The sequence below is a fragment of the Malaya genurostris genome, chromosome 2, assembly GCF_030247185.1.
Source record: "Malaya genurostris strain Urasoe2022 chromosome 2, Malgen_1.1, whole genome shotgun sequence".
Classification (NCBI taxonomy): Eukaryota; Metazoa; Arthropoda; class Insecta; order Diptera; family Culicidae; genus Malaya; species Malaya genurostris.
The window spans coordinates 307,174,836-307,195,419 of NC_080571.1; the positions used below are offsets into that span (position 1 = coordinate 307,174,836).

The 20,584-nt window shown below is 37.2% G+C and overlaps 1 protein-coding gene across 7 annotated transcripts in view; it reads left to right on the top strand.

The window, feature by feature from the left end:
* The window catches only part of LOC131431005 (insulin-like growth factor-binding protein complex acid labile subunit), a 770,466-nt gene that overhangs the window by 645,262 nt on the left and 104,620 nt on the right, over positions 1 to 20,584 (top strand). For all 7 annotated transcript variants that reach the window (XM_058596356.1, XM_058596358.1, XM_058596357.1 and 4 more), the window contains one exon: positions 17,983 to 18,738. The gene's annotated coding sequence lies outside the window, so the exon portion shown is untranslated. The remainder of the gene's footprint in view (positions 1 to 17,982; positions 18,739 to 20,584) is intronic.

The following is a 20,584-nucleotide window of genomic DNA, read 5'->3' on the forward strand; positions in this document are numbered from 1 at the left end:
CAAAAAAGGAAAAAAAATAGTCACACACGTTTCTCAAAGATGGCTGAACCGATTTTCTCAAACTTAGATTCAAATGAAAGGTTTTATGACCTTATACAATTTTCCTGAGTTTCATTTGAATCCGTCTTCCGGTTCCGGAATTACCAGGAAATATGTGAAAATTTATGAAAAAATATGCAATCAATTTTCTCGGAAATTTCTTGACCAATTTTCACAAACTAAGAAGCAAACATAAGGTCTTGGAATTCTTTAAAAAGTCGCCGAAAAGTTGATCCAGATCCGACTTCCGGTTCCGGTATTACAGTGCGATTAGTGAAAATTTTCAATTTCATGAGTATTTTTTCACTAGCGATGGCAAAAGGAGGTGCACATTTTTATAAAACTTTCTGCTAAATTGATCTAGTTGACGGATCTTATTAGTTAGTGAATTTATAAAACTACTTTGAAACTACTACACGGAGAACCCTTCGTTCATAAAATTGCGATATCGCAGTTTTTGATTTTTGCGATAGTTGATTTAACTAATTTATTTTTGATTCAACCAATATGGTTTTTGATTTGCATATATTCAAGTATTCAAGTAGTTGAAAAATATGTTGTTTTTAATGCTGTCAAATGCCGGTGACAGTTGAAAGCAAAACAATAATTTCAATGCCAAATCAACAACTTTTTTAGTTGAAATCTGTTCGCGTCGCTTCAAAATGTCAATGAAAACAACATCGATGGTTAAAGCGTTTGATGAAATTGTGTTCATTCGATTTGAGAAATTTATGATAACAAGTGTTTATCTAACAGCGGTGTTGTGATAAAGTTAACCTTGTTTAAGATGAAAAAGATTTGGTGACAAATTAGAAAATGTTAATGAATAATCATCTCGTAATCTTTCAGGTATGCGCAAAAATTTTATGCTTCAAATTCGATCATTGATTTACTTCCAGCAGACTGTTTTACTTCCAGCTGTTTGATATCGATGATGATGTAATAAAACGCTTTTTGACATGAATTCAATTTATGAAAGTAACAGGAGCGAAGGGTTTCAAACACACAGAACGCGCTGCGATTGAATGGCGCGTTTGAATTGCCGTCGAAAAATTCCAATTCCCAGCGGTTGATGCACCCAACCTCATATAAATTGACTAAAATTTTCGCAAATGTTCGAATTGATTCAACTATTTGCAATGTCTAAAACAAATAAAACCGATTTATTTTTCAACTAACAGAATTTTGTTTCAATAAGAACAACAGTTATTTCAACTAAAATATTTGTTGAAATTGAAAGGTATGCGTCCTCACTAAATGACAGCATTTATTTTCAAACAGTTAAATTAGTTGTTTCAACCATCGTTTCTGCTAATCGAAAAACAAAAATGACAGTTTAGTTAAAACAACAATCGATTAGTTGTACCAAATTTTAACCAATCGAATTCAGAAAATCAACTAATATTCTGGTTGAAATGGGATCGCGGGTGGTTCCGTGTAGTCCCCGGTTTCCGCTTCCGAAAGCATCGATGTAAAGAAAATCTCCAAAAACGGAACTCCCGTCAATTTCTCAGCAACGGTTTTTTCTCACGGCCGTTTTTCACGATTCATTATTCAAATTAAAGCTCTCGTTGTCTTTAAACATACTGTGCAATTTCATCCTGATCCACCTTCCGGTTCCAAAGTTATAGGGCGAGGAGTGTAATAACATTCCAATTCAAAATGTCGATGCAGGGGAACGGGTATAGCGTTATGGGTAAGTCGATGCCTTTCACGTTGCCCACCCGGGTTCGATTTCCAACCCCGCGCACATAGGGTCAGAAAACTTTTCTGGCCCGAAGAGGTGAATGACAACAATGTTAAAACCTCTATAATCGAAAAAAAATGACGATGCAAAACTGGTACACGACGATACGTGCGGCTTTGCTCCATTCACAGCGTGCTTTGTTCAATTTCGGTTGCCACATTAAAATTTAAATTTTTCAGGAGAAAAATATGTAAATTTCTAATCCTTTTGTTCAATTTGTACCTACTTGTTAGTGTTAATACAAGATCATGATAACGATGCTTTTCAATAAAAGTTCTCTTATTGGCTTTCTCATATAGAAAGTTTATACAATATGTTCTATATAATTCGACACAGTTCATCGAGCTGAGCAATGTATGTTATGTGTCTGTGTGTGAGTATGTGTCAAATAATGTCACTCATGAAAAAAATTTTGTAGTTCTGTAGGTTGCTATTGAATTTCACACCGTCATTTAGAGGGTAAAATTCTTCTAGATTTGGCTTAAAACTGATTCAATTCGTAGGCTGAATTAGTTACTTACTAATCGAACCGACTTTGGCTATACTGGTTCCAAGTTCCTGGTTCCAAAAGTACCAGAAGTAGTTGTCAAAAAGTTGAAAACGAGGCTCACTCTATTTTCTTAGATCGATTAGAGATTTGATCGATTTCCACAAATAGACTAGATTGCTGTTTAATTTCATCCGGGTCCGATTTCCAGTTCCAGAACCATAGAGTAAAGAGTGTTAATGATTAAACACTGCAAATTATGAATTAAATGCAATGATTAAACAGTGCAAAATAAAGAAAAATTCTTATCAACTTGACATAACTGTTTAGAATTTGAAAAGGTTATGTTAGTTTATACCCAAGGAAAGTTTCTTATTTTATTCAAGATTGAAAAAACAAAAATTTGTTTACAAAATCTTCTGGTGATATTTTTGAAAATATAAGTAAAATGAGAAAGGCATTATTACACCACTAGGAGGATTAAAACAGGTTTTTTCTTTATTCACCAAACGATTCAGAAACCCTCTTTATAGCTACATTAGACATCGTATGCTTTCCTGTCTGAATGTTCATAGGATTCTAATTGTGAAGAGCAGGGCTGGATTCTCCAAAACACTAAACCAAGTCAGTTTTGTTGGTAGATCTAGATTCATATATAAATATTGGCGGAACTCCTGAATGAATTAAGTACTTCAAGAATTCAAACGACCCGTCGCAAAAATAATATTCAATCATTTATTTTTTTCGGCGAATTCCAAATCCCGGCTAGAATTGATCGGAAGCAATTTAGCCAAATCCTAACCAGAAGAGTTCCGCCAACTGTTTGCTCGGTGCCGATGCCGGTACGAACGTTCTCCGAATCAACCGTCAATTTATTTTAAGTTTAATGCAATTCATTTCCGGCAGAACACCCGCCCTCATTTCCTCGAAATACTTCGTTTCTGTCCGATTTCCATCACTGGCAGCAGCAGCAGCAGTCCCGAAACTCTTCACACCCGATCCGACCCCGTGTCGTCGTACGAAATTATTATCATTCAGCAACGTTTATCAAATCAAATAAATCATATTTCCGAAATAAATAAAACGCTGCCCCGGCATGTCGGCTACCTCCCCGTTCCTGTTGACACTGGATTGGGCATGGAATGTAAAAGCAAACCACTCCTCTTAAACAGGGGACGAGTGCAGAAAATTTTATTTCCAACCTCACTTCCGCTCAAAAACCGCGACGAAAAAGAGGGAAATTCCAATTATGACTAAATTTTTTGCTTCCATTTCGCTTTATTTTATCATATTTATTCTCAATTGATTTGTCCCCGTTCGGCCGCGGGGTGGAGAACCGTTTTTTATAGCTTTGTTCCATCGTCCTTTGCTGCGCCATGGTTCCTTTGTTTGTGTGAAGGTCGTTTTCGCGTTTTTGTTCTCCCTGGTTGTTTTTTTTTAACTTATAATAATTTCTCTCGAAACCCACCGTCCGAATATTTGCTGTACAAATCAAAAGTGTGCAAATAAATGATGGGATGTTGGTTATGAAATTTCGCCGCTGGAATTTCGGCAAGATAAAAAATATTCCGCATTAGGTTTATTCTTGCTCCGTGCAAAGTTGAAATAAACTGGTTTTGCATTTGCTTAAATCGAACAAATTGTTTTTTTTTTCAGTTTCACAGCCAGCCAGCCAGTTCGTAAAAAGTTTTAACTGAATCTCAAAGTGGTTTCCGATTGGCTTCCGAAACATCATCCAAACCGCGAATCCTCCCTATGGCTAGTCTGTGGAGAAGCTTGCCATCCGATTTATTAGGTGCCGGTGGTCGTTAAGAGCTTGGGAGACTGACTGTCGGTCGGTTGGACTTCTGAGGGGATGAAGTCAAGAAAAATTAGATTTACAGCCGGAACGTGATTGGGAAACTGCATGGCAGTTGTTTTGAGGGTATTCATGTCGCGTTTTTTTTTGTTTGTTTTGTTGCTCCTGACGATAGACAACAGAAAAAATCCGCTGGGCGGTAAATGTCGAAAAGGATTTGCTCTGCCGATGTCGACTGCACTAGCTAGCACCGGTTTTAATGGGTTTATGTCACACCACAACCACAGTCATACCGTGGGGATTTCATTTGATTTATTTCTATTATCAGCGTGAAATATACGGGAATTTTGAAATGTCCTCCCGCCCGCAGTTCCAACAGCCAATGGATTTGTCTAGATCGTCATCTGCGTTGTTGATCGAACTTTGCTGTCATTTTGCTTGAAAGTATCATCCAAAATTCAATTTCCATATTCAACCATAAGACTTGAAAAAATCTCCATCGGAAAAGTATTCGATTTTTATTCTTTGGCGATAGCAGACTTTTTCCACAGCAGAAGGCATTTCGGCGCACGCTAGTCGAATGAGTTTTACTGTCTTCAGTTTACCGATTTCCTGTTTGTTTTGCGGGAGTCAGTTCGCCAAATTCGCCACCCTGCCAACTTTCTCGTTGTTATGGCTCTTTGAGAACTCGTGCTTTGGACAACGTGCAAACAGTCTAAGCTTTTTTTTTATTTTTGGCTATGGCAAACACCGGATGGAGTGGAAATTCGAATCGAATTGCTTGAAAATTATTTTCATATTCGAAAACTTGGCTCTGCGAGCTGTCGGTGGTACATTGCGATTCGATAGCACTAACCAAGAAGACCTCTTTTCTCGATAGACAATCGAGATCTGAAGCTACGGGAATAAAATCTATACAAACATAATTAAAAACATAAAAAAAACTCTTTATTATTCAATTTTCATCCTGTCGGTGCTTTCAATCGTGTTTGTCGTTCAGATTAGCAAAAACTCCTACTCATAACCTATCAAAAAAAAATCAATTCTGAAGGCTTTTTTGTGGGTAGCACAGTATCTTTTATATCAGGGATGGAAATAAGCACATTTTTTTATTCACAGCTAATAAAAACAGTCAGTATTATCTTTTCGTATAACATATATATTGTAAATATTATAATGAACTTTGAAATGAATGATTTTTTTTCAAATGGCTGTCACTTACGGTTGCCGTGATATAATGGTATAAGTGACGTAAGCGTCAAAACTGAATATCGCTCAATTTTCTCGGATATGGTTTATCCGATATCAATAATTTTAGGACCGTAAGGTGTTTATTTTGTCGGTCGCATCGAAATGCCATGCTTCGTGATATATTTAAAATTTATTCAGTAATACCGTCGTTGTGGAATAATATCATCAATTAAAACAGCTAATAATTTTAAGACACATGCTGCGATGAATAATAATTATAATGATAATAAAAACATTTCCAATCACAAAGCAAAGAAGAAAATTTTGAATTTTACTGGCGACGTAATTCTACAAAAGATATAATTCACTACTATTCAATTTTTCAAATGACGCAATATTCCACTCGCACAGAGTTTTACACGTTCCGAGTGTAATTCGCACTTGGCTACCAAGTGCCGCTGTATGGTTTTATATGTATCAATTATTCAATGAACAGATATGTGCTTCTGTGGTTCTATCGAGTTGTCGATGTGCTTGTGATCTAGTGTTTCTCGGTTCAAGTCGCGCTGTTGTTGTCGATCTTTTGGTTTCCTTTCATTCCAATTCAAGCCATGTAATTTTCATATCACACAATGTTCTTGAATATAAATTTGTGTGAAATACGATGCTCCATTTATATGCATCTTATAAGATGTAAAATTGCAAGATTTTTTCGAACTGTTCTATTTAACAGTTCGGCTGAAAAGTTCGTATCGTTTAATAGAAACACACATTTTTTTGCCAAAATTCGTTTTTATTATTCAACATAATTGCCATCAGAGGCGATACAGCGATTATAGCGATCTTCCAACTTTTCGATACCATTTTTGTAGTACGATTTGTCCTTTGCCTCAAAATAGGCCTCAGTTTCAGCGATTACCTCTTCATTGCTTCTAAATTTTTTACCAGCGAGCATTCTCTTGAAGTCTGAGAACAGGAAAAAGTCACTGGGGGCCAAATCTGGAGAATACGGTGGATGAGGGAGCAATTCGAAGCCCAATTCGTTCAATTTCAGCATGGTTTTCATCGACTTGTGACACGGTGCATTGTCTTGATGAAACAAAACTTTTTTCGTCTTCAAATGAGGCCGTTTTTTTCAAATTTCGTCCTTCAAACGCTCTAATAACGCTATATAATAGTCACTGTTGATGGTTTTTCCCTTTTCAAGGTAGTCGATGAAAATTATACCATGCGAATCCCAAAATAAAGACGCCATAACCTTACCGGCCGATTGTTGAGTCTTTCCACGCTTTGGGTTCGGTTCATCGCGTGCAGTCCACTCAGCTGACTGTCGATTGGACTCCGGAGTGAAGTGATGGAGCCATGTTTCGTCCATTGTTATATATCGAAGAAAAAAACGGTTTTATTTCGATATAACAGCTCCAAACACTGCTCAGAATCATCAATTCGTTGTTGTTTTTGATCGATTGTGAGCTCACGCGGCACCCATTTTGCACAAAGCTTTCTCATATCCAAATATTCGTGAATAATATGTCCAACACGTTCCTTTGATATCTTTAGGGTGTCAGCTATCTCGATCAACTTCACTTTACGGTCATTGAAAATCATTTTGTGGATTTTTTTCACGTTTTCATCGGTAACAGCCTCTTTTGGACGTCCACTGCGTTCATCGTCTTCGGTGCTCATATGACCAGTACGAAATTTTGCAAACCACTTACGAATTGTTGCTTCGCCCGGTGCAGAGTCTGGATAAGACTCATCAAGCCATTTTTTGGTATCGGTGGCACTTTTTTTCATCAAAAAGTAGTGTTTCATCAACACACGAAATTCCTTTTTTTTTCATTTTTTTTTTCACAATAACAAAAGAAGCTTCACTCAAAATGCAATATCTCACAAACTAATAATCAGACAGCTGTCAAATTTATACACGTATCTTTTGAAGGTTGGTACTAACTGAAAATGGTATGGATTTAATTTTAGTGGCGCCCTCTCATAGAAACGATACGAACATTTCAGCCGATCTGTTAACTTGAAAATCATACACATCAAACGCACCATTCAAATGCCGAGCCAAATATTGCTCTCCTACACAAGCGATCATCTTCGCTAGTGATTACGATCTGATAATTTTTTAATCTTGATTGGAGACACTGCTTGTAAAGTTCAAGAATTCAACTGCAGGATCTTTCACGTATGGGGATCGGTTTCTAATTAGATGCAAGAATTTGAATAAATCATGCCTAAACTATTGGTAGATTCTCAGCAAAATGATTTAATCAAATGAGCATAACAATCAAACCAGTTTTTGAATGTATTCCTGAATCTGTTTTTATATCCGACATAGAAGGTTATTTGAAATGTATGCGTGGGATCAGTCTGGAAGATTTATAACCTTTTTGTGTTCATTATTTCATTCATTAATTTTTATGGTGGAATTTTTCTGATCCAGAGAGGTGAACTACCTTTAGGTTAAAATCCTCATAATTCTGGAATTGCAGAATTGCAGCTTATCACTGAAAACCTCTTTAAGTAACATAGCTTTGAATACGAGAACCAAATTAATAATTTGTGTGGCAAAACCAGACTTGAACTTTCCTGAGCAGAAAACGTTTGAAGCCATTTTTAGTACAAGAACCGGACAAAAAACTTTGAATGGGATAACCAGATAAATTCTTAGCCGGTACTTACAGAGCAAGAGTGTTGAGTTTTGCATGGAAACTTTCTAAGTGTTTCCCTTGGTTGCGGGATTCATTCCACATATTTAACCTACAAGTTGTTTAAGATCTAGGAGATTTTTGAATGCTGAATATTGATGACGACCCCTTCATTTTAATCAAATTGTACAGAAATCAGATATTTTTATCATGACAAACTAAGTTCGATAATATACCATGGAGTGAACCATTCAACCTTCCAAGCTACGTGGAGAGCTGCCGACTTATCGACTTGGATCTGCTATCTGTTCGAAGGAATGTTCACAAGGCCGTTTTCATCTAGGGCTAGGGTAATTTTACAAGCAAATACCATACAACTATTTGTAATGTAATTTAGTTTTATCGAAGTCTTATATTATACCATTTGGATATTATAATCTGTTTGGTAGAAAACAACAAGGGGGTTTTATGCCTTTTGGAGAAAGAGATTATAAAATTCATCTCCAGAAGACTTTCCTGCTTTCAAATAAATAGATAAATAAATAAATGTCTATTCAAATATTTTTCGGAATCAAAACTATTTAAAGTCTAACAAATCACTCCTATTATCGATATTATCAGAAGTAGTTCTATATAGTTAACATTACTGATGTGATTACTATATTTAATTCTAGATTACATTAGAATGGCTTTTATGTATGACCACGCAGAGATGTCTATCTCCTCTGTGTGACGAAGAGCAAGCAAAATTTCTCCCCTCGCACTGACAACTTCAACGAAAGCTCTTCTCTTTCACATTTATACACCACTGTTGTGTACACGCATCATGAGTGCGTTTGTTTATTTCCTTTTACCTCTTCCACTGAATCGCACCAAAGTGCTAGAGCATTAGCTAATAAATTCTCTGAGGTGGATGCAGATACTTTCACAGAGGTGTACACGCCGGTGAGCACTCTGCTGTATGGTTTTCGTAGATGAAGCGTGGACACGCAAAATCAGCAAAATAAAACAATTTATCGTAAAATTTTCGGTTTTCCTTGCAAACTTTTCATAGCAAGGCCTCTATTAATTGAAGTTCACAGAAGTGTTCGCTCACCCTCACGCGCCAGTGGTCACTTGGGTGTATTTAGACGAGAGCGCGTGTGAGCGATTCATGCGAAGAGAATGTGTTTCACTCGCGCCAGCTGCTTTAACCACAAGCACACACTCAAATGCTGTCTATTCGACACTGAGAAGAAGTGCGCTTTCCGCTTTGTGCGGTGCTTCGTTTTTTTCATCCTCGGTGTGGCAAAAATCTGACTCTAGCGTGTATCTCTCTGGTGAAATGCCATCTCTGTGACCACGCAAACCGTTTTGGAATGAATTTTAAGAAGTAGATGAAAAAAAGCTTTAGAATGATTGAATAGTTACAGATACTTTTCCCCGCTTCCGAAAACCTAATTATCAACAATTGTGCCGTACGCCAAGGAAAGTAATTAAAAAAGTCTCGAAAAACACAACTACCTAGAAATGTAGGGTTTGATATTCTTACAAAACTGTATAAATGTTATATTGTGATCGGAGACTTATCAGAGGGTCCTACAAACCTCGTACGTACGAGGCGTTGTACATTCATTTCTGCCGCTTTTTTCTGAGAATGAGAACAAATTTGTCTCAGCACAGTAAAAAAGAGGGCGTATGCATAAGGTCTGCTGCTATTCTGTGTAATATAACAGATCGGCTGAAAAGTTCGTATCGTTTCTATGAGAGGGCGCCACTAGAATTAAATCCATACCATTTTCAGTTAGTACCAACCTTCAAAAGATACGTGTATAAATTTGACAGCTGATTGTCTGATTATTAGTTTGTGAGATATTGCATTTTGAGTGAAGCTACTTTTGTTATTGTGAAAAAAATGGAAAAAAAGGAATTTCGTGTGTTGATGAAACACTTCATTTTGATGAAAAAAAGTGCCGCCGATACCAAAAAATGGCTTGATGAGTGTTATCCAGACTCTGCACCGGGCGAAGCAACAATTCGTAAGTGGTTTGCTAAATTTCGTACTGGTCATATGAGCACCGAAGACGATGAACGCAGTGGACGTCCAAAAGAGGCTGTTACCGATGAAAACGTGAAAAAAATCCACAAAATGATTTTCAATGACCGTAAAGTGAAGTTGATCGAGATAGCTGACACCCTAAGGATATCAACGGAACGTGTTGGACATATTATTCACGAATATTTGGATATAAGAAAGCTTTGTGCAAAATGGGTGCCGCGTGAGCTCACAATCACAATGTCACAAGTCGATGAAAACCATGCTGAAATTGAACGAGTTGGGCTTCGAATTGCTCCCTCATCCACCGTATTCTCCAGATTTGGCCCCCAGTGATTTTTTCCTGTTCTCAGACCTCAAGAGAATGCTCGCTGGTAAAAAATTTAGAAGCAATGAAGAGGTAATCGCTGAAACTGAGACCTATTTTGAGGCAAAGGACAAATCGTATTACAAAAATGGTATCGAAAAGTTGGAAGATCGCTATAATCGCTGTATCGCCTCTGATGGCAATTATGTTGAATAATAAAAACGAATTTTGGCAAAAAAATGTGTGTTTCTATTAAACGATACGAACTTTTCAGCTGAACTGTTACAGTTCTCAAAATTTAGAAAAAATATCGCAATTTTAGTTTTGTTACCCAATTTTTTAATTCACGGTGTTCGGTTTTTTGATTCACAATCGGAAATCTTGATTCACATGTTCGTGCGCAAAATGGGCTTATTTCCACCTCTGTTTTATATAGGAAGCATACCGACATTCGACTCATAAATTCTACTGTGGTATTCGTAAAAAAAATAACTAGCATAAAATACAAATCGGAATAGATTTGAGAACATGTTCCGGATTTTTTTCCGGAAGAACATGTTCCCGGAGTCGGTCTACCGAAATACTTCTTATCTGGGCCTAAGCTTGTCAAAACCGGTGGTGCCATCTCTGAGAAAATCATTTAAGTTCCTTTTTGCCTTTCTCATATAGAAAGGTTATGCAATCACTGTGAAAACCGACTTCTTATACGATTCAGCTCAGTTCGTCTAGTACGCAAAATGTCTGTGTGTGTATGTGTGTGTATATAATATGTTTTGCCCATTTCTCGGAGATGGCCGAACCGATTTTCACAAACTTAGATTAAAATTAAAGGTCTTGTGATTTCATACAAAATTCCTGAATTCTGTTTGAATCCGGCTTCCGGCTCCGGAATTATACACCAACTTTTCTCGAAGAACCGGTTTTCACAAACTTAAATTCAAATGAAAAGTCTTGTGGTTCCATAAAGAATTCCTGAATTTTGTTCGGGTCTGACTTCCGGTTTCGGATTTATGGAGTAAAATGTGCAAAAAATATAAAATATGATCACTAACTTTACGACTGAGAGTGGCTAAATCGATTTTCACAAAATCAAATTCAAAAGAAAGATTTTATTGTCCAACAGAATTCTTAATTTCATATTGATTCGACTTCTGGTTCCGAAATTAAAAACTTACTTACTCGCTTATCTCAGAGATGGCTGAACCGATTTTCACAAACTTGAATTCAATTGAAAAGTCTTATGGCCTCATGCAATTTTCCTAAATTTCATTTGGATCCGATTTCCGGTTCCATAATTACAAGGAAATATGTGCAAACTTGTTAAAAAAATGCGCAATTTTCTCGGAAATTTCTTAACCGATTTCCTCAAATTAGGAAGCAAATAAAAGGTTTTAAAATTCCTTAAAAAGTCTTCGAAAAAGTCATCCAGATCCGACTTCTGGTACCGGTATTGCATTGCGATTAAAGACTGTCCCAGAAAGTATGGTCGCTGTAAATAATTCACAAGTGTTAGATATTCAAATTTTTTTCGATATACGGATAATATTAGACTACAACCACAGAATATTATTCTTAACATTTGCTACTTAGCCATTGTAGACTAGCTGGCGAACCTTCTTGCGAACGTTCCTCATTAAATTCCGTACAGACTTCTTGGCGACAAGTTTTGACACTTTTTTGAATGGTTTCGGCTGCCGAGACATGTTTCCTAAAATGTACCTTCGTTAATGCCCAAAATTTCTCAATTGGTCGAAGTGGTGGGCAATTTGGTGAATTCATGTCTTTTGGGACGAAAGTGACATTTTTGGTAGTATACCATTCTACCGTCGATTTCGAGTAGTGGCAAGAAGCAAGATCTGGCCCGAAGACAACAGGATCCTTGTGGCTTCGAATCATGGGTAGAAGTCGTTTTTGTAAACATTCCTTGATGTATATTTCGCTGTTCATTTAAGCAGTGGTGATGAAGGGTTTCGAAACCTTACCGCAGCTACAAATTGCTTGCCAGACCATAGCTTTCTTACCAAATTTTTCGACTTCAATCGATGTCTCGGACTGGTTCAACACTTGCCCTTCTCGCACCGTATAATATTGTGGTCCCGGCAAGGATTTGTAATCGAGTTTCTCGTAGGTTTCGTCGTCCAGGATTATGCAGTTCAAATTTCCAGCAAGAATCGTATTGTACAGCTTTCGAACCCTCGGCCTGATTGATGCTTCTTGTTTCGGACTACGTTTTCGGTTTATTCTCAAAGGTGTTATCCTCGCCGAACTTCCTGATTGCATTTCGCACGGCTTTTTCACTTACTCCTTCCATTTTTGCTGTCTTTCTCAGTGACAGTCCGCGTTCTGTGCACCATTTGTACACAATTTTTCGACGTTGTTCTGCTGAAAGTCCACGCATTTCGAAACAAACTAATGAAACCGAATAAACAACTGCACAAGTGGTTAGAGAAGAGTGTAAACAACAGGACGCAGCCATAAAAATTGACAGATTCTGAATTATTGCGAAATGGCAGCGGTTTTTGGTTGCGTCCATACGTTCTGGGACAGTCTTTAGTAAAAATTTTCAATTTAATGAGTATTTTTTCACAAGCGATAGCGAAACGAGGTGCACATTTCTATAAAACTTACTGCTAAATTCATCTAGTTGATAGATCTTGTTAGTTAGTGAATATATAAAACTACTTTGGTAATACTAGTCCTCGGTTTCCGCTTCCGAAAGCACCGATAAAAGTAAAAAAAAAGCTAAAAACATGGAACTAATTTCTATTTCTCAGCAACGGTTAAGCCGTTTTTCACGAATCATGCTTGAAATTAAGGCCGATGAATGTCAAAACATTCAAATCGACATGAAAAATGACGATGCAGAACTAGTACGCGACGGTTTTGCTCCGTTCGCAGCATGCTTTGTTCAATTTCGTATAGTGTGCAGGGTTGCAAAATTAAAATTTATTCTTTTCATTTTCCACTGAAAAGAATAAATTTTAATTTTGCAACCCTGCACACTATACGAAATTGAACAAAGCATGCTGCGAACGGAGCAAAACCGTCGCGTACTAGTTCTGCATCGTCATTTTTCATGTCGATTTGAATGTTTTGACATTCATCGGCCTTAATTTCAAGCATGATTCGTGAAAAACGGCTTAACCGTTGCTGAGAAATAGAGACGGTTTTGCTCCGTTCGCAGCATGCTTTGTTCAATTTCGTATAGTGTGCAGGGTTGCAAAATTAAAATTTATTCTTTTCAGTGGTCAAAAAGTTTAAAACGAGACTCACTCAATGTTCTCAGAGATAAAATGATCGATTTCCACAAACAGACTCAAATAAAAGTTCCTATAGTCTCATAGATTTCTGTTTAATTTCATCCGGGTCATATTTCCGGTTCCAGAGCTATAGGGTAAAGTGTATTTAATCACTTAGTGCGACGATGCAAAATAAAGAAAAAAAAAATATTAACTTGACACAACTGTTCACAAATTGAAAAGGTTGTTAGTTTATACCCAAAGAAAGTTTCTTATTTTATTCAAGATTGAAAAAAAAAATCCTTTACAAAATCTTCTAGTGATATATTTGAAAATATGAGTAAAATGAGAAAGGCATCATAATACCACTAGTTGGATTGAAAAAGGTTTTTTTTTCTATCTACCGCACGAACACAATTGTATAAAGCTTTATTAATTAGAAATAATTCTCGATAACATGGATGAAGTAGCTAAAAATTGTTTTGAACAAAAAATCTCATTCCATCACAATCTTCTCAGCTGGCTGGAGCAAAGACTATCGCTAACATCATTATTTATTGTACGCACGCATCGATTTTTTTGTTGATTAATCGAAGTTTGACCACACATTTTTGTATGGCCGATTTTTTAATACTAATATCCTTTATGTCCCGTTCTAGAGCAACACTAACAACTTTTAGTGAGTTTCTTTTCGGTGTCTCTGGAAGGAATACAACCGATAATAAGAGTTTTATTTGCACTAATCATAACAAGTGTCGTGAGAAATTAAGTGATTACTTCGGTTAATATATTTTGAAAATTAAACAACATATAACTTTCGTGATGGTTCGAATTTCTGTATTCAGGCCCGGTAGATTATTTTTGGTCTGAGTCGGTAGTTTGCCCTCTTATAAAAAGTCCTCGACTGCGTTTCTACTGTTCATGAATGGAACGGAATATACAAGTAGATTTGTCATTGATTTATTACAGCGTGTAAAAGATCATTAGTATGAATACGAACCTTTTACTCATCATTCAATCTTTTTTTCAAATTGTTTTTTTATAGTATACCAAAGTAACCAATAAGCATCAAAACGAGCTTGTATATTTTTCTTGTATACGAATATGGAATTGCCATTAAACTTTCAAAAACTTAATTTGAGTGTCGTGTCTGTCTGTCTGTGCTAGGAACTTATGAACCAAGTAAAAATCGGTTCCATTAACGCTGTGAACTTTGTCGCGAATAATTTTAACATTTGGTTAAAATTTGACATTTTCCATCGAGTAGTTAAATTCAACTAAAACTACGGCTCAATTCAAAGTTTGATGGATGGAATGTTACTGGGTTCATATTTGCACTGAAAATGAAATGATAACAAGTGGTATAATAACTGCAATGCAGAGAATGTAAGAAGAACTTCGAGAAAAACTTACTTCATTTGAAAATATATTTAAAATTTTTCTTGGGGTATTTCCTTTGACTGAAAGTATAAAAAAAGTTAAACAGAAGTATATTTTAATATAGCTCAGAAATAGGAGTTGTTCTGCAACATTTTTTTCAGTGTCTCTCGACTGTCAAATATAATCATGCTCTCGGTATTTTACCAACTCGGAAATTTTCGAGTGGATACAACTACTAAGTAACCCATTCTATCTGCCGGGTCTGTCTGTATTTTGTTAACAACTTTATCTTTTAAGAACTGAGGACAGTACTGTGAAGTGGTAGGTTTTTTGATATTTTCCCGTTTCAAATTAAATTTCCTTGGAAACGGTGCAGAATATAGAAAAACCCACCTAACAATGTCATCGAAATTTAGTTGAGAATATTCTGTGAAATTTTCAGAAGGATTCATTGAGTTTAGCAGTCGTGTAGTATTTTTTTCTGACTGAAGAACAGCTGAAAATTGGAACGCTCGGAAATGCATGCCTCTACTTGTTCATCGAATATCTCGGCTTTGAAGGCTTGTAACATAAATCTGAGCCTAGATAATTTAGTTTAGATCCGATTAGTACATAAAAACATATACGAGGTCTGTTCAAAAAGTACCCGGAATTCTCATTTTTCTAAAAAAATATTTATTTATTCGTCTACATCTATATGGTCCCCTTCAAAGTGATCCCCCCTAGATATAATACACTTATGCCAGCGTTTTTTCCAGTTTTCGAAACACCCCTGATAGTCACTTTTTGTAATGCTCTGTAGCACTCTCAGCGATTCTGCCTTTATCTCTTCAATCGATGAAAAACGCTGTCCTTTCATGGGTCTCTTCAACTTTGGGAACAGGAAAAAATCACACGGAGCGATATCTGATGAATAAGGAGGTTGGGGCATGATTAAAGTCTTGTTTTTAGCCAAAAAATCACGAATAAGCAGAAGCAGTTTTGGAACGAATTTTGCTGCCACTCGTTTCATGCCCAAAACATTTGAAAAAATATGATGGCATGAGCCAACTGATATGCCAACTTCATCAGCAACTTCTCTAATAGTGATTCGGCGATCATCCATAATCATTTTTTCCACTTTTCCCACATCGATTATTGACGTGCTGGGTCGACCGGAGCGTTCGTCGTCTTCAACGTCTTCGCGGCCATCTTGGAAACGCTTATACCACTCGTAAACACTTGTTTTTTTCATAGCAGACTCACCGTAGGCTCTCTCTGTTACATTTCGCACTCTTGGTTACACTTTATTTCATTTTTCACGCAAAATTTAATACAAATTCTTTGACTCTTCAATTCTTCCATCGTTTAAACTAACAAAAACCGCCGAGCTAAAAAAACACGTCTACACCAGCCGCTACAAGACAGAATGTAAACAATGAATACAGCTGAAAATTTCACCATACATTAGGGACATATGTACCAACACAATAAAAAAAAATTTTGACCACCGGACTCTCCAGACGTCCGGGAACTTTTTGAACAGACCTCGTATGTTATCGTGATAAAATAAAGTCTTGTATTTTTCTGTGAAACAAAGTCAGTTTCAATGCATCCGCCATTTTTTTCGCTTTGGTTTCTTGATAGCATTCTGAAAAAGGAGAGAGAAATAAAATTGGTTCGACAAGGCTGACAAACACACAGACATTATATCTTTGTGAAAGTTGAATATTTTTTCATTGTTCATTGGAATTCATGTAATGTCCAACCCATACGATAGATTTATGTGATAAAACTTCTCATCAAAATAATAAAATGTATGCTGGCAACCCGGTATAGTTTGCTCATACACGAGAGAGTACAAGAGAAATACGATGCACAAAGGGAATTAAGCGAGCCACGTGGTCGATTTAAAACTCAACACGCGACCCTCTGTCCTCAGACCTTAACTAGTACTTCAGCAATGAAATATACACGAAAGAAAAGTTTCACCTCAATTTCCTGCTTTTGTTTTTATTTCTGATTGACCACAAAAGAACCGGAGTTAAATAAAGACAATAATAATAAAAATAATATTAACCACAACTATCCTATTGATAACTGTGAAAATGCGACGGAACTTACATTACTTACAAAATGTTCCAATCACAACAATGAAAAACTTGCATTATCCAGGAAACTCTCTACTCGTCATTACACACAATGATGCTACTAGCGACAGAAACAAGTTCCATTTCTTGAATTCATTTCAATACGATCCAGCCCTCAAGCTTCATTGGTCACGATTCCTAATGAAGTTAAGCAACGAAAGCAGTTCATTTAGTAGCTATTCCTGGTGGAATAAGTAAGTCGATTTCCATTTTAAAACTTCCATCCCACCCCACCCCACAGTCTCAGGGTTTCTTAAAACTGTCATCTGCTGCTCTCGTACTACTACTACTACTATTACTATTACTATCGCCACTATTAAACGCACTTACCGATTCGGTACTGCCCACGACACAATAATAGAAACTTTATCTCTGTTCCATTAGCTTAAATTACATTTACCATTCCGGCATATTGTGGAACTCAATGGCTCCGGAAGTGGCACCGGGACTCGGGACTCTGTGCCGTACGGAGATCGGAACTGATTACCGGGAATAGTACCCTTGGTGCAGTCATGTGTCGGTTTATTACTGTGCAGGACACGGCACTGAACAATTATCACACCGGTCCTCTGGTTTGCTCCGGCCAGGTGAACAAGGAACTGTTTGATTATGAAAAGTACACAAACGTGTTGTTCCTATTCTGCAAATAGCTTGGAAAGCTTGGTTTGTTTGCTTCCATTCACCGCTACAGCTTTCTTTCACTCTCTCCCTCTCCCTCTCTCTCGTTCTGCTTCTTTCTGCGAGAAAAGCTTTGTAACTGATTTAGGTAAAAGTGAAATGTATTTTCCGTAGCAATAACTTTTCCCGTGGATGGTCCTGTTTGTTTGGTGCTTTGGTGCGATTGTAAAATATTTGCACTTTCCATACTGAAACTGCTTAGTTTGAACCACTTTAGATTTAATACCATTCACTAAATAAAGAGAAACGACTGCGGTAAACCTCTTAAACTTAAAGCCCATCTGTTCTCCATTTGCAGATCGACCAATATCAATTAGGAGACATTTAAGATAAATGTACGACCGGATCACAAATCAACGGGAAAATTGGATAGCTTTTAGCAGGAGAATCCGGCTTCGCAGCACAAACGTGACCACAGGCCACGGCTGAAGGGCGAAATCGATCATCGGTATAATTGAAACTAGCAGTCACATTTTCCCCGTTTTGTCGACTGGGGAAAGGCTTATCATTTCCATCTGTACAATTAATTCCAACGCGTGCTTCGATTGAAACTTCGCGAAACGTGAAATTTGTAAACCAAACTCAGCAAAGAGAGAGAGACGGAAATACGGGCAGACGGTTGACTGCCTGCCTGCCTGCACAAGGACAAACATCGCCTCGGTGATCAATCGTGTGCCAAATTGTAAGCGCACTTTAATTATTACCGCTGACTGGGCATTTGCCCGCTTGTAGTGTGTCGTTAGTTTAGTAACGCTAGGTAAACGGAAAATCATCGTGACGACGAGTGGGTTGTGATTTTCATATGCTATCGGTTTCGGTGTGACCGCGAGCTCGATCCGATATCAACTGCTTCCCGGACTGGTAATTGCTTACACGAACAGCAATCAGTGCCATTCCCCCGTCGAAGTTGCAGCCGGATGTGCACAGGATTTCCGCCGGCGGACACAGCAACCCAAAAGCAACTCGCTGGTTGCGCAACTTTTGCGGTAATTTAATTACCGAGTCAGTGCGCTACCCTGGAATTGGATTGTCAAACAGTGCACGGTGTTAGAAGGTAGGTGTTTAGTCTAGGGTAATTCTGGGACCTCTTTCCGATGGTTTTTTTACTTGACAGGATATTCGATTATGTTCAACCATAAATGAAGATTTTCCCACTGACGCGGAGACATTGACAGCGCTTCTAGTGTACTTTTTTCCAATACATTTCAAGAGTTTTTACGCGCCCATTTTTATCAGAGCTGCATTACTATTCGCTGGGTAATATGGATGTATTTTATTTATGATTACTTTTACACTTGAGTCTCTAACATAACATTTTTCGAAAGTAGTTTACAAAACGAATTGAATGAATATGATGGACACGCGTGGTTATTTGTGATCACTAATCGGTTCACTTCGAAAAAACCCTGTGATTTTACATCTCTTAGGTGCACATAAATGGAGCGTCGCAGCTCACGCAAATTTACGTGGAAGAACATTTAATAAGAAGTAGAAGTGGTAGAATATTGAAATAAAAAAAATGAATACTGATAGCGAGGCCGCGACTTGAACCGAAAATCATTGGATCGCAAAACACGTCAGTTAATCGACTGAGCCACAGAAGCACACATCTGCTTGGTGGATAAAAGATACATTTAAATTCATACAGTCTCACCCGCTAGCCACATTGCACATTACAGTCGAAATCAGTAAAATTCCAGCTTATCTAACATTAAGTCATTACAAATGAAATTTCCCATCATTTGAAAAATTAGGTCTTTATGAATAACATCGTATGAGGGATTAAGTCACCTGCAAAATTCTTTTTTTGTTTGGTGTGTACACTTCAGGAATAAACAGACGTCATTACAACACTGAGTTCAACAAAGAAAAACTTTTGAAAATAAGTCGAACAACTCAGAGAGGAATTATGAGCTTTACAGATGACATAATTCTACAAACGATACAATTCATAACTACTTGGCTTGTCAAATGACGCAATATTTAATTCGTACAGAATTTTAGAGGCTCCAAGTGTAATTTGCACTCGGCTATCAAGTGCCGCTGTATGGATTTATATGTATCAATAATTCATTCGGCAGATATGTGCTTCTATGGCTTAGTCGATTAACTGGAGTGCTTTGTAATCTAATGTTTCTCGGTTCAAGTCGCGCTGTTGCTATCTATCTTTTGATTATATTTTTATTCGATTTCAAGCCATGTAATTCTAAAACCACACAATTTTACATATTCCTAAATATAAATTTGTGTGAAATTTGACACTCCATTTATGTGCATCTTACAAAATGTTAAATCGAAAAAAATTTCGAGCTGTGTGCCATAGAAACAAAAGTTATCGTCGGGATTGAAATATTGTTTGAATAGCGACTTTTATTGGTGCACATGGCTCAAATTTTTACCAAAAAACAAGAAGCCATCTTAGTTGTCCTCAACATCAGAGTTTAAAATTGTCACACATTCCCACTGAAAGAATCCAATCCAACAGTCTCATGTTCGTTTTTTGCCTTTCTAATATAGAAAGACTATGCAATCACTATGAAAACTGACTGTTTACCCGAGGCCTGGAAGGTGTGTGTGTGTGTGTCTGTCAAATAATCTCACTAGGTTTTCTCGGAGCTGGTTGAACCGATTTTGATTAACTTAGATTCCAATGAAAGGTTTCATGGTCCCATACGGAATTCCTGAATTTCATCCGGATCCGACCTTCGGTTCCGGAGTTATAGGGTAAAGTGTGTTCAATATTGTACACCGTCACTTAAACCGGCGAAACAAAACACGTAAAAAAATTTCTAAACTGGTCTTAAAACTATACAAATCGATAGTCATTATCAGTAGGCAACTAAACAAACTGATTCCGACTATCCTGGTTCCCGGTATCCGGTTCCGGAAGCACCGGAAAT